The 15,072-nt window shown below is 42.4% G+C and overlaps 1 protein-coding gene across 3 annotated transcripts in view; it reads left to right on the top strand.

Moving 5' to 3' along the window:
- RBFOX3 (RNA binding fox-1 homolog 3) overlaps positions 1–15,072 on the top strand; it is a 464,758-nt gene that overhangs the window by 76,409 nt on the left and 373,277 nt on the right. The window contains exons 2-3 of one of the 3 annotated variants that reach the window (XM_087710113.1): positions 6,822–6,863; positions 9,124–9,218. The exons of the other annotated variants lie outside the window; for them this stretch is intronic. The gene's annotated coding sequence lies outside the window, so the exon portion shown is untranslated. The remainder of the gene's footprint in view (positions 1–6,821; positions 6,864–9,123; positions 9,219–15,072) is intronic. 3 annotated transcript variants of the gene reach the window in all.

The following is a 15,072-nucleotide window of genomic DNA, read 5'->3' as shown; positions in this document are numbered from 1 at the left end:
CCGAGGGAGGGGGAGGAATTCAAAATTAATTTGTAAGTAATTGTAAGTAATTTGTGTGTGTTCGCGTGTGTGTGCGTGTGTTTGTTTCTTCACTCAGAGGGAAGGGGGTAGGAGAGGCAGGGAGGGCAACCCACCAGCTTTCTTTCTCTATGTTGGGGCAGCCCGCCAGCAGAGGTGGGTCTTTTACCCGTCTCTGCTGGCGGGCTGGTGCTTTCTTTCTTTTGCCACAAAAGAAAGAAAGTGGATTTTGCCCACCCCGCCGCTATGTCTGACTCAGACATAGAGCCGGGACGCCTCTATGTTGGACATAGCGGCAGGGCGGGCAAAATCCACTTTCTTTCTTTTTGCCTCACCAGCCATAAACCTCACCGCACGCCACTGCTGTGTCTCTATTGGTCAAGATTCATGTAGAAACACTCAATCTATGAGTCTGATCCTTTAAGGATAGTGCAACCTTCTCCATAATGGATTGAATGCTCACTCTATCATGTCTGGCTTGGGTTTCATTGCATTGCTTCATCCAATCCCTAATCAATCAGGCACATATTAAGCACTTCTGTTACCTAGTTTCATGGATCAGATAAATACATTATAGAAAGTGGGTTGTGAGACCCACCTAAAATGAAAATCTTTTCTTGGCTTCTGGAACTGAGAGACAAACCAATGTTGCATCATTCATATAAATTGTAGAGAAGCAAAAGTTCTTATTATATAGTTGTACTTTTATCCTACAACATATTACCTGGAACATCCAGAGTAGTTCTCCTATCTGGGAATCTTCTAGGAGTTGAAGTCCATATGTAGGGAGGGCCATGGGGTGGGAAGGCCTATTCTATTGCAAGTTGAATAACATAGTGCTTCATTCACTTTGGCATATGCTTGCACAACTTTGCAGAGTAAAAAAAGAACCTCAGGTGTGCAAATATTTGAATGCTATAGATGTGTATAATTCAAATTATTTAGAATTGGAGATCAGCAAAAAATAGAACCAGATATTTTTTTTAAAAAAGAAAGGAAAAAGAAAGGTCAGTCAAGTTATGTTTGATGTTAGTTGTTGCCTCGTTTTAACTGCAGCGACAATAAATTTGGCTATTGTGTAGGTGGTTTCATGCTTTCAGCCTAAGAATAAAAGGCGGGTGTAAATGTCATCTCTTCTCTCAGGTGCACTTAGTAAAAGAAGGGTCATGATATCCTTTCAAAGATCCTTAAGAAAGTTACAATTATTGGCTTATGTACAATGGCTGGAAAAATAGAAGTATTTGTGCATTATTTGGTGACAGTCTATGTAATGCATATAACTTCTTTGTTTTCGGAATCAAAATGTCCCAGGATAGATTTCATCTTGGGAATATTTTTATTTTTACATTGCTAAGATTCTTTCATAGTTTTGTCTGTGTTGTGTGTTAAAGCCTCTTTGAGACTTTAAAGACTTGTAAATTAAAACAAAAATCTGGAGAAGTTCATTTTGAGCAAGTGGATAAACAGAATATTATAATCAAAAACTAAAATCAAAGCATCTTCTTGTAAGGTCAGTTTCATTTATCCTGGGAATAGCTGTTGCTTTCAATAGTGGCAACTATTTTTCGATGTTAAAAGTGTACATAATCTTTTTTTCTCTTGAATGTAACAATGTGTGATCTGGTGAGAAAGCATCAACTTAAAAGGCTATGCTCAAAATTTATCAAGAGCATGACATCATGGTGTCTTATGCTCACTTCTATTTCCTGCAGTAAATAATATAGAGTATGGAAATAATAATTAAGGGGTGTTTATAAGTCTGCATGATTTGGTGATTTTGAACTTTATAGTTTATGAATGAGTAGCATGGTGGCCTATTGGTAGAGACACTCCCCCCCCCCCCACTCAGAAGATTGAAAGTTGAATCTTTGGTAGCAGCAGATGTTTGTCTTTTAGGGCACAAAGAAAATATATTTGCTGCAAGCTCCACATGGTGTCAGGAAGGGCATCTGGTGAGCAAACGCTCAGCTTCATTCCATCACCCAGTCTCTACCCTGAATTAAGGGATTACAGGGTCCTAAAAAGGGAATTCTATAATTTATGAAACTTGGAATTTCTATATTGGAATATTCATTATCAATGGTGTAATATAGTGACTTAGTGTATTACAGTAGGACTAGAAAAACTTACTGCATGTTATTTGCCCAGTCACTGTGTCTGAGTTTATCTAAAGTCTTAAGTTCTTACAGAGCTGTAAGAATAAAAACAGGAAGAGGGGAGAAAATGCCATGTCCATTGGAAAGATGGTTTTACTGAAGGAAGTGCAGAATAAGGGCTGAAGTTTTTGGATACATATTGATTGATAACATTGCCTTAAAAATTCTTGAAAGTAATCCATCCTATTCATTTTCATGTAACTCACCACTCTTGGACAGAAAACTCCAGAGAAGATATCAAGAAATTGGAACTACTTTACTGTACAAACGTGAAAATCATTTCTACACAGAAAAAAAAATCCACCCCAAATCACGTAGATAAATCTTGTGTATTTCATTCCAGGCTTTTTTTTTACTGTTTTGTTTAGGAAAAATGAGCAGATATTTACTGAGCATTGTTTTCAGCTGTAGAATGTTCGGCTATAATTTGACTATTTGCAGTTGTCCCTTGGATAATGGCCATTTATGAGTCTAGCTTTCATAAACACACAATAATTTTCAAATCTAATGACTGCTGTAATATCATCTGGAGATGGATTCTAATTAAGCTGATGTATTATATGCAAAAGCTAGGAAACACATACTGAGATTCATGATGTAGTTGTCCAACAAGAGCACAATTTCGGAACAGTTTTAGGAATTTGATAGTATCCCCTGTCCTCAGTTGAGCATTCCAGAATGCATGCAAAGATGGCATAGTTTTGGCAGTGGTATATAATGTTTGCTTCTAGAATTCCATATTAGGAAGAATTAAGCCAAAAACAAGTTGTTGCCTTCTCATTTTTGACTGGCATTTGATTTGCATACATTTCCACTGTTGTCCTTAAGCTTCTTTGTTTCTTCATCCAAAGGATCATTTGACTTGACTTCCAAGAGCCTTTCCTTTTAGGAATGGAGTTTGCTAACGCAGCCACAGAAACAACTGTAAAGATTTTTGTTATTGTTATCTGACCCTGTGTTTGATGAGATCATTCTTGTGTCTCAGTGGTAACATGAGCTTCGACTGCTTAAAAGCAGCAGTTCCCCCTAATTAACTATTGAGTTGGGGACCTACCACTACTTCCCTTTGAAAAGAAAGAATGGGATGGAGACCAGAAAGAAGAATTTTGGCTTATTCCTTCAGGCTTGTGAACATTTGAAGTATCTAGCAACTTCTTTTAGATAATTTCTGATTAATAGATGCAATACAGTAGACTAACTTCCAGGAAGAAGACATAATGGATTTCATTATGTTATGCAGAACTTTTAAAGGGAAGGGAGAAATTCATTCTTCCAGAGATGTTTTTTTTTAATAAATTCATGCAAAGTAAAGCATACATACAAAAATGACAAAGCTACTCACCTATTATTACCGTGTTTCCCCAAAAATACGACTGGGTCTTATTTTCTTTTTACTTACAAAATGTGGCCTTGGGCTTATTATAGGGAGGGCTTATTGTTTTGGGGTTGCCGGGCAGCTGCTCCCTTGCGAACTGGATCCCAAAGAGCCAGGCACAGCATCAGGGGCAAAGCAGCCATGAGGTGACCAACCTCACGAGCAACCGCCCAGCAAACCCCCTCTTCAGCCGGGCAGAGCACCATTCACTGACCTAGGGGGTATCCCTCAGGCGCCAAGCCATATGGCGCTCTGCCCACTTCCCAGCTCCTGCGGCTTGGCACATTAGGTATACCCCCTAGGTCAGTGCATGGAGCTCTGCCCAGCTGGAGAAGGGGGTTTGCTGGGCGGTTGCTCGTGAGAGTGGTCACTTCATGGCTGCTTCGCCCATTAGGCTGTGCCTAGCTCTTTGGGAGCCAGCTCGCAAGGAAGCAGCTGCCCGGCACCTCCCCCCTCAGGCCAGGCAGAACGCCACTCCCCAAGCTAGGGGTATCCCGAAGGTGCCAAGCAATGTGAGTGCTTGGCGCCTTCAGGATACCACTATGTTGATGAGCGCTGCTCTGCCTGGCCGGAGGGGGGGGGTTGCCCAGGGGGTTTATTTTTGGGGGTGGGCTTATATTTTTGCCCATGTGGAAAATGTGGCAAGGCTTTAGTTTCAGGACAGGTCGTCTTTTCTGGGAAACATGGTAAGATATTCCAGTGAGGGAGTTTTCATAGACAGCCTTATGAATTTATTTTCAAACTGTCCCAGACCAAAGGTTTTTGTTTTTTTTAGCTATGGGACTAATTTCCTTATATTAATGATAATAAATCTTTCCCAGATAAAATGAGGGTGTATGTTTGCACGTGTTGCCTACAATAAACATGGATTCTTTTCTTAGTTTCCCAAATGCTGTATCTGTGATTTTTTAAAAAAAGAAATGACCTGATATGGCTGGTGAAATGCATTTCAGAATGAAGTTTGTATTTACACACACACACACACACACACACACACACACACACACACACACACACACACACACAACACACACACACCTCTGATGATTATTGCAGTCTTGGGGTATTTGTTCAGATGTTTGTGATTAAATGCTTTGCAAGTACCCTTCCATCCTGATTTTCCACCGTCGCATTCTTGCTCCATCCTCTCCTGCCAGTTCTTTGTCCCCTGAAATTCAGCTCTATAGAATGCCTGAACAGCTTTCAATTCCTCCTTCACCCACTTTCTGCTGCTGAGGTTCCTCCTCCTCCTCCTCCATGCTGCTCTTTCAGCCATCAGCAGCTTTCTCAGTTCTGTACTTGGGTTATTATATAAATAGACAGGGTGTTTGGGTTTTGGTAAGCACACAGTTAAAACATACTGAAAATGGATTTTGCACTGATAAAAATGGTGTGCAGGCAGAGACCGCTTTCCTTGATTGAAGAAGGGTTTCTCTGACATACATACATACATACATACATACATACATACATACATACATACATACATACATACATACATACATAGTGTTTGTTTTGTACTTATATGAATATAATATAATGGATTATATTCATGAATATAATCTCCCACTGATTAGGTGTTACAGTCCAGGAAAAGCTAAATTACACAGATTTGGCTTAGAATATATATGGATGAGGGACTATAAGAAAATCACAAGGCTTTGGCTATTCTGGGAAGGCCAAAAAAAAAAAAAAACCCACACATCCTAGAAATAGGCAATGCTAAGCCACTTCCATAGTGTTGCCAAGAAAGCTGCTTATATTCACCAGGAGTCAAGCTGAAGGGCATAATTGCCTTTTAAACACACACACACACACACACACACCCCTTCCCATCTAATTCTTCATGCTAGAGCGGGAAAAGGAAAAAGCAGAAGCACACAAATGCGGCCTATCTCAGAATGCTTTTTTAGGGCAGGCCTCTGTAGTCTAGGCAGACAAGTTTGTTCTCTCCACCTGCAGACATTATCATGAAAATGGGCACTCCGTCTCCCGTAGCCAATTGTTGTTTGCCACAAGTGGTCAGCCAAGTGCTGAATTACAGGGTTGTTTTTATATCTCCCAAGGCCACCTAGAATTTTTTTCCCCTCTTTAAACAAGCAGGCAGATTTACCTGCGTGCAGAGCTGCAGTCTGGTGGACAAATTAGTATGCCTCAGCTGTGGATCTGAGTCTACTTTCCTTGGGTAAATGTATTGTTCCTTCTTATTTTTTTATTTTAAGTATAAGTTTAACTTAAGTTTTAAGTCCAGTTGCCTGGAATTACCAAAGAAACACATCCCCCCCCTCCCCTGCTCTTCTCTGTCACCTTGCTTGAAGGAGTTGGATTTCAGCACTGTTTCTGGCTCTGTCAATTTCTTTATAGAGTGAAAGCAATTGTTTTATTCATTTTCAGTTCAGTCATGGGATCTTGTGGATTTGAACCCTTTGACTGATCCAAGTTCCTATCAATGGAGACCTCAATTGTAGATATGAATTACAGGTAGTTTTCAACTTATGACCACAATAGATTCCAAAACTTCCGTTGCTAAAAAGGCAATGTTAAGTGAGTTGTGCTTCATTCTGCAACCTGGTTTGCTACAGTTGTTAAGTGAATCATTGCATATGTTAAGTGAGTCGTGAACTTTTTACGTGAATTTGGCTTCCCCACATTGATTTGCTTGTCAGAAGTCAGCTGGGAAGAATGGTGTTCACATGACTTCTGCCAATTGTCAAGCACCTAAATTTTGATTGTGTGACCATGGGAATGCTGCAAGACTCATAAGTGTGAAAAAGTGTCCTAAGTCCCTTTTTTCAGTGCTGTTGTAACTTCAAGCAGTCACTAAATAAATGGTTGTGAATTGAGGAATATCTGTACTAAATCCTTTTACACAGCCTTTTGGTCACCGGGGACCGGTTCCGTAGAGAGAGGTTTTTCCGTAGACTGGAGGGGGCTTGGTTTCGTTGTGCTGCCTGCATCCTGAGGATGGGGTTTCAGTTGTTTGCACACCCTGGTTCCTGGTGTGTTGCGGCCTGGTGCCAGTTCACGGACCAGGGGTTGGGGACTCAATGTAAAATGGCTCTAGATGAAATTCTGGAATGTAATCTGTCTCATCTCTATGATGTGCTTTTTAGTATTTTTTTCCATAGAAATTCAGTTAAGGAGGAAGAAAACTAGCTACCGGTACTTAGTGTCTTTTTAACTGATAGCTGTATAGGTAGTCCTTGTCTGCAGTTACATCAGTGATGAAAAAGTAACTTTGTGAGTAATTCTTGCATTTATGATCTTTTCAGGTCTGTGAAGCAAAGGAAAGCTGAAGAAAGATCACAAGCACAGTAAGTTTCACTTACTGACTGCTTCATTTAATGACCAAGTTGCAGGTCCCAATTGTGGTCACTAAACAAAGATTACCTGCAGAATATACCTGGTCATCAAAGCCAAAGTAGGTGCCGAAATGCAAATATTGTGTCCTCACCAGAGCATTAAAATAGAATCTGGTATAGGTAAACTCAAGTCTGATAATTTCAGTGGCTGCAGACTGAAATGTATGTTCCTTACATTTTACATTCTTTACAATTCTTAACTGTTGCACATTGATTTCCCATGTTCATGCAGCGGGGAGCAAAGATTGTTTCTTATATGCATGTTGGTTATACATGTTAAGTAGCACCCTTACAAAAGATGTAGACATTTCTGAGGCGAATGAGGAAACCTAAAACCTCTAATACAACATGTTGCAGGGCATTGGAAGGATAATGAAATATTCATTTCCAGGTTCTATAAACTGATTTAGTAACTTTGTTGAATCTGAAGACATAGATTTGGTTGCTTTGCCTAATAATGGATGACAAATAAACATAGACAACATTCTCTGTTTATTTGATTAATCTCCCCAGTGCCTTCTACAAACTAATCACCTAAAAGACAGCGACTGACCTGGTTGATACCTTATTTCCACCTTGCCTCTCCTTTGTGAATACCACACTGATAACACTTCCTTACTTGTGGAGATGGCATTGTTGATGAGCAGTAACACGAGTTGCTTGATGCTCACACACTTCAGCTGTATACAGTTGAAGGCCGGGAAAGAGGTTACTATAGACTTATTTGTTTTTAGCAGGATTATTGCAGCCCTGAAGACAGTGCAACCCAGAGCATATAGCTAATCCTCCTAAAATGTTTTTCAGCAGTGTGAGATTTCCATTGTCATGGACTATGTGAAAGTCCAGAATCTACTTCAAAAATGTGAGGTTAAGCCAATCTTTGCAGGAGCAACATTACGTGGTCATGAGACATGAACATAGCCCATTTTTATCTCTTGATTGGTGAAAGTTGGTGATATTAGTGAGGTAAGCAAGGATATCATTTATCAGAAAAACACAAAAGGCTGGGAAAAACAACATGAAAAATCAAACCACGGATTTAATTTGTGGATGAATTAGATAATGGCAAGGCTGATGAAACAGCTTTTCTTAGAGGGAGGAATTAAGAATTTTCTTTTGACTTAGATAAAATTTGTTGGATGGGAGAAGGACAGGCAAGTTAGCTAGGCATACTTTTTCTCCCCTCATAAATCATGCATGGACCTGATCCTGATCAGAACTTTCTGTTCAGGAATTTAGTTTTTTTCTTTCCGGTCTCAGACACTGGCTTCCTGTCTTCTCCTTTGCAAAGGTTAAAGGCAGAAAAGCTTCAGTTGCCTTTTAAAGCTCTGTGTGCAGAACTAGGACAAGATTCAAGCCCTACAGTGGTTAGAGGTTTTACCTAATGACACTTTCCCCACTGCCCCAGAAAGCTGATGAAAGTAATATTTAGTCATGCAACCTCTAAAACACGGGTATCAAACTTGTGGCGTCACGGTAGCAACATGTGACATATTGGGACTTCCCCCCCCCCTTCGCTAAACCAGGTGTGGGCATGGCCAGTGCATGATGCATCCAGCCCGTGGGCCACAAATTTGTCAGCCCTGCTCTAGAATAATGATTTTAAATGTTCTGTCATTATAAATCATGAGAGGTCCTTGGTGATCTCTGAGCTTGGTTGTTTCCTTGGAGACGTTTCATTACCCAAACTAAGTAACACCATCAGTGTTAGTAATATGAACATCATTAGCATTGATGATGCTACCTAGCTTGAGTAATGAAACATCTGCGAGAAAACAAGCAAGCTCAGAGAGTACAATACAATGCAATACAATACAATAGCAGAGTTGGAAGGGACCTTGGAGGTCTTCTAGTCCAACCCCCTGCCTAGGCAGGAAACTCTATACCGTTTCAGACAGATGGCTATCCAACATCTTCTTAAAGACTTCCAGTATTCACAACTTCTGGAGGCAAGCTGTTCCACTGATTAATTGTTCTAACTGTCAGGAAAGTTCTCCTCAGTTCTCAGTACTACGGACCTCTCATGTCAACCCTCAGCTACAAACATTCTGCTTTATTAATACCTTGCAAAACAGTAGAGTTGTTTTAAATAACACAGATTGCTTTCCTGTGATCTCAATTTGAGGTTAATACAGGAAAAAAAACCTTTGTATTTAAAGGATACTTAAGCTAATACCTAATAATAGCTTTGACATTGATATTATTTTGCCAGGCCTTGAACACACGGTTATGCCAATGAGTCTGGGGACTCCAGAGTGATATGGAGCCCATTAAATGATTTGTTTGATTGTTGTTGCCGAGGTGGTGGTGAGTGTTATTGCTTTTTGTACTTTTGTATGGGGATTTTATCCTTGTAAACTACCTGGAATTACTGGGAGTGAGTTGGGCGGCCATATAAATATTCAATCGTAAATAAGTAAGTAAGTAAATAAATAATGCTTAGAATCACCTTTCGGTTAGAGATACAATTCAGGAATATTGTGGTTTGGATTTGTCCTATTGCTGCCACATTTCAGACTACAATCAAAACATTTTGTATGGCCCTGGGTTATTCATGCATTAACAATGGATGTGCTCTTGTCTATATAACTTTAGTGGCAGAATCTATTATACTTTTAAAATAATGTCATAAAACACTGGATGGAATTGACACCTGATTTACCATCTGGATTCTTAATCGATATTGGCCATTTTAAAATGGGAGAGGTTTTCAAAGGGGTGGCAAGGAAGAAAACTTTCAAGCAGTGTGATTATTATTTTTTTGAAGTTCTGTTTATAACATAATTGGGGTGGGTTGGTTTCCCTTTCCCTTTTTTCCCTTTCTCTTTTCAGAAAATTATTATCCTAATTATTAACGTTGAGGTTGCATCTTATTCTTATTTTCTGTTATTAGTTTTATGGATTTTTTTTTTTTTTTTTGCAATAGAAGCTGCTGGTGTAGAAAGAATTCAAGCATCCTCCTCAGTTTGGTGATATCAATCTCATTTAGAGCCCAAAAGTGGCCAGGGAGTGGGGGGGAGAGGGAGGAGGGAGGGAGTTATGTTGGCTTCATGTTATATACAACTTAGAATCTAAGTTGATACTAAGAGAGAGAGAGTAATTCATCTTTATTTTAGGCTCCTGGTTACAAATCTAACTTAACTGGAAATGAAGGAAGGATCAAACCTTCCTGCAGGGAGGGCAGGGAGTTTGAATGATTATCTTCTGAATTAAAAAAGGCTTATACATCAACTAGTAAAGCTTTTTTGAACCCACCCAAGTTTTGCCTCTGCCCACTCATTTTTGTTCTGATACCGGTATTAGAAGTATTTAAAAGGAAACACGGGTACTCCTCGACTTGTAACCATTCATTTAGTGACTGTAATTACAATGGCACAGAAAAAAAGTGACTTATGACCATTTTCATATTGATCACAGTCATGTGATCAAAATTCGGACACTTGGCAACATGCATTTATGATGGTTGCAGCATCCCAAGGTCCTGTGATCACCCTTTGCGACCTTTTGAAAAACCCAGTCAATGAAGTAAGCAAGGTTCACTTAACAATTGTGTTACTAGCTTAACAATTGCAGTGGTTCACTTAACAACTGTGGCAAGAATGGTGGCAAAAATGGGAAAAACTTACTTAACAACTTAAAAAAATTGTGGTTGTAAGTCAAGGAGTACCTGTAATGCAATTTTCCTATAATCTTCCTGTTGTGAAGGAGGATTTGAGATGCTGTCTGATGCAGACAAAAGCTAATGTATTCTGTAGCCCTCAGAGCATTCTCCCTGGGATCACAATATCTTTGCCTAAGTAAACTTCAAGTCAGATTGTAGTGATCACATAGATAGGATTTCTCCAGAATGATCTTTGCACAAGTGGTCCTTCAGATCATCCAACAGTGAGCCACAGCGACCCAGTATATAAATTGTGCACTATACGAGGGCATTGTTTGGAGAGGTGACCAGTTGCAACGTGGAAAAAAAATGTTTTCACGATGTGAGAGTTCATATTCACATGGTTGGATTATTAAAAATAAACATTTTGTAACAGTGTGCAAGTTCGCATGTACGTGGCTAGAATATTTAAAAAAATGTTTTTATGCCCAAGGGTGCTTTGTGTACCAATAGCACCTCTGAGAACACTCATTACCAGTGTAGTTGAGTCTATCACCTTGCAGCGGGTTGTCCTCCTTTTCTGTTTCCTTCTACTCTTCCCAGCACTGAAGACTTCTCCAGAGAGCTAAGTCTTTGCATAATGTATCAAAAATATGATAATTGGTGTCTTTCTCACGTGTATCTTGACTGAGGACTCTAGATAGATTTGTTCTATGATCCACTTGTTTTCTTCGATATCCATACTACTCTTAGAAGTCCAACACCAACGTTCAAAAGTGCCAGTACAGGTAGTCCTCAACTTACGACCACAATTGAGTCCAAAATGTATGTTGTTAAGTGAGAAATTTGTTGAGTGAGTTTTGCCCCATTTTACGGCTTTTCTTGCCATACTTGTTATAAGTGAATCACTGCAGTTGTTCAATTAGTGACACAATTGTTCAATGAATCTGGTTTCCCCATTGACTTTGCTTGTCAAAAGGTCACAAAACGTGATCCCAGGACCCTGGGACACTGCAACCGTCATAAATGTGGGTCAGTTGTCAAGCATCCAAATGTAAGTCACGTGACCATGGGTAGGCCTCAATGGTCATATGTGTGAAAAACGGTCCTAAGTCACTTTTTTCAGTAACTTCGAATGATCACTAAATGAACTGTTGTAAGTCGAGGTCTACCTGTACTCTATCTTTCTCCAAATTTTAACTTTTGTTTCCTTAGATTGTCACAAGGCAAACCCACTTGCATGATAACAGAGAGTCCTCAACGTACAACTATTTGTTTAGCGACGGTTAGAACTTACAGCGATACTGAAAAAAGGGCCACAGCGTCTCCATGATCATTCGATCAAAATTTGGGCATTTGGCAACCACTGTGTATTTACAATGGCCAGTTTCCCAGGGCCATGTGATTGCCATTTGCCACCTTCCTTTGATTCTGATAAGCAAAGTGAGTGGGGAAAACCGTATTTGCTTAACTTAACAACTATTGTGATTTATTTAACAACCAAAAAAAAGGTTGTAAAACTGGGCACAATTCATTAAACAGCTGTCCTGCTTAGCAATAGAAATTCCTGTCCCAATTGTGGTGGCAAATCAAGGGCTACCTGTATTATCTGTGTAAATAATGAATACAACATTGTAGCTAAATATATTTTCCAAAGCCTTTGTTGCTTCTCTACCAAGCACTGGTCTGTGGTATATTTCTTGACTGCTAATTACTTTAGTGTTGACAGTCAATCCTAAAAAGCAGAAACTATTCACCACTTCGGTATCTTCCTTGTCAATGTAGTGATAACTAAGAATGATGGAAGCCTGAGGATCCCAGCCAGTGGTGGGATTCATTTTTTTTACTACCGGTTCTGAGGGCGTGGCTTGACCTGGTGGGCGTGGCAGGGGAAGGATTCTGTAAAATCTCCATTCCCTCCCCATTCCAGGGGAAGTTTACTGCAAAATACCCATTTCCTCCTATTGAATATTCATAGGTTCATTAATATGTATAAGCCATGCAAATGGCCTCACTGTTTCTTATACTTCAGCACCTTTGTGCTGGTCAGCAACAGCCTCCTCCGTCTGGATTGGTTAGGACGCGAGGGAGGCTGTTGCCGGCTGAAAGTCTGGTTCCTATTGGTTGAAGCCCGAGTATATAAGGTTTGGCGGGCTAGTTTACGAACTGAATCGCTGTCATACTTATCTTAGAAATAAAGCCTGTTCGTTGTTCACCCTGTGGTCGCGTCCCTCCTTTCGAACTTCTAAACTGGCGACGAGGATGGGATCAGCGATTCCGCGACACTAGGGTGAAAAGAGAGAGACAGGCAGTTAGCTGCCGCCGTCCAGACCGGCAACGAACGCTGCCTGAAGAGGAAAAAAATTTTTTTTCTGGCCTCTCAGTGTCTCTCCCTTCACGACCGTCAGGATGACATCTGCTCTACCTCCTTTTGCCCCCTTTGGTTCGGCCGGAGAATCATGGGAGGGGTTTATGGAGAGGTTTGAGTGCTACCTGATCGCTTCCAAAAATCAGGCTCAAACCGAAGAGGAAAAATGCAGCTTTTTCCTCTCATGCTGCGAGCCATCTATGTTCGCCTCAGCAAGAGCCTTGGCAGCCCCACGGCCAGCATACAAGCTTGGGTGGGACGAACTCATGGCCAGATTGAAGAATCACTACGCACCCACCCCGTCAGTCATAGTTCGCCGTTTTGCCTTCCGCAGACGAGTCCAAAAACAGAATGAATCAATCAGCCAATTTTTGGAGGCTCTGCGGATGGTGGCGGCCCAGTGCGAGTTCTCCAACCTTGAGGAAAATTTGGTGGAACAGTTTGTGTGCGGGGTCCGCGATGTCAACCTGCGGAGCCGCATGTTCAGAAATCACCGAATTACACTACTGCAGGCCGTGGAAACTGCCCGAGCCGCTGAACTATCTGAGCAGTCCACGGCCGATATTGAGCGGTTGCAGATTGCCACACCGGAGCGATCACCGCCTGAAGCATCGCCACAAGCCCACATGGTCGAGGACGACCTGGCTTATGAGGATCCAGAAGAAGAAGTGGTGGCCCAGATGAGGACTGTGCCTAAGAGAAAGCCTAAACCGCAACCTGCAGCGCAACAGGCGTCCGCAGTGCCCTGCAGGGGTTGCGGAGGCCGTCATAAACGCCAGGCTTGCCCATTTTTAAATGCCATCTGTAACCGGTGCAAGGGCGAAGGCCACCTGGCTAAGGTCTGCAGGGCCCTATTGCCAGCACCCTCGTTCCTTCAATCTCCCAGCCGTTCCCAGGCGCAACCGCGCCGCCAGCAGCAGCGGCCACCGAAGAGGGCGGAAGATTGCTACCAGTCCACCAGTCAACCATCTAATTTTGACAGTACGGCGAGCCAAGCCGTTGCAGGGGCCCGGAAGGTCTCGATCTCCGTCCAGCTGGAAGGTCAGCCGTGCCGGATGGAGGTGGACTCTGGCTCCTCTCGGTCCCTCCTGCCCTGGTCTCTCTTCGCCAAGCTATGCCCTAAAGTGCCCCAGAAACGACTAAGGCAATCTGAGGTTTCCCTAAGGGATTACCAAGGGAGGTTGATCCCTACGCTGGGATCCTTCCCTATCTTATGGCCAATTCCAGGGGAAGCTACCCATCCTCATAGTCAGGGATGACCTGCCGGCCCTTCTGGGCCTGGACTGGTTCCCAGCCCTGGGATTATCTATTGGGGGGGTCCACCGGGTGGTTCCTAGCACCCTCGAAGACACATTACGGGAATTTTCGGACGTTTTCGACGGCCAGTTGGGCTGTTATAAGGGGACCCCCATATCTTTAAGTTTAGACCCTCAGGTTGCTCCCATTAGGCTGAAAGCCCGTAGGGTGCCTTTTGCCTTAAGGGCCAAGGTTGACGCCGAACTGGATAAGTTGTTGGCGCAGGGAGTCATCGAGCCCGTAGATCATTCCCCTTGGGAGACCCCCATTGTTCTCCCAATTAAACCAGACGGGTCGGTGAGGATCTGCGCCGACTACAAGTCGACGATCAACTTGGCCCTTCAGGCAAACCCCTATCCAGTCCCTGTAGTGCAACACCTGCTCCATTCCCTGGGGCAGGGTTGCACATTCGCCAAACTGGATATGGCGCAGGCCTATCAACAGCTCCCGGTGGATGACGATGCGGCGGCTGCCCAGACCATCGTCACCCATCGTGGGGCTTTCCGTTGTCGCCGCCTGCAATTTGGTGTTTCCGTGACCCCGGGGATCTTCCAAAGCCTGATGGAGCGGCTGCTCCATGGGCTGCCGGGCGTAGTTCCATATTTCGATGACGTCCTGATCGCTGCTTCCAGCCGCTCAGAACTCATCGAAGTACTGCGGAAGGTCCTCAGTCGTTTCAGGGGCGCGGGCTTAAAACTGAAACGCAGCAAATGTTCATTTGCTGTTCCGAGGGTGGAATTCTTGGGCTTCATGATTGACGCCCAAGGCATCCACCCCACACCTTCTAAGGTCGCTGCCATTAGGAACGCCCCTGCACCCACCTCCAAGGCGGAGCTGCAGGCGTTCCTAGGGCTCCTGAACTTTTACGCCCCTTTTATACCGCACAAGGCGTCACT

The sequence above is a fragment of the Thamnophis sirtalis genome, unplaced genomic scaffold, assembly GCF_051295495.1.
Source record: "Thamnophis sirtalis isolate CommonGarterSnake01/CBP01778 unplaced genomic scaffold, rThaSir2_p1.2 scaffold_3, whole genome shotgun sequence".
Classification (NCBI taxonomy): Eukaryota; Metazoa; Chordata; class Lepidosauria; order Squamata; family Natricidae; genus Thamnophis; species Thamnophis sirtalis.
The sequence above is the reverse complement of the archived record's forward strand: the minus strand, read 5'-3'. Positions and strand labels throughout refer to the sequence as shown.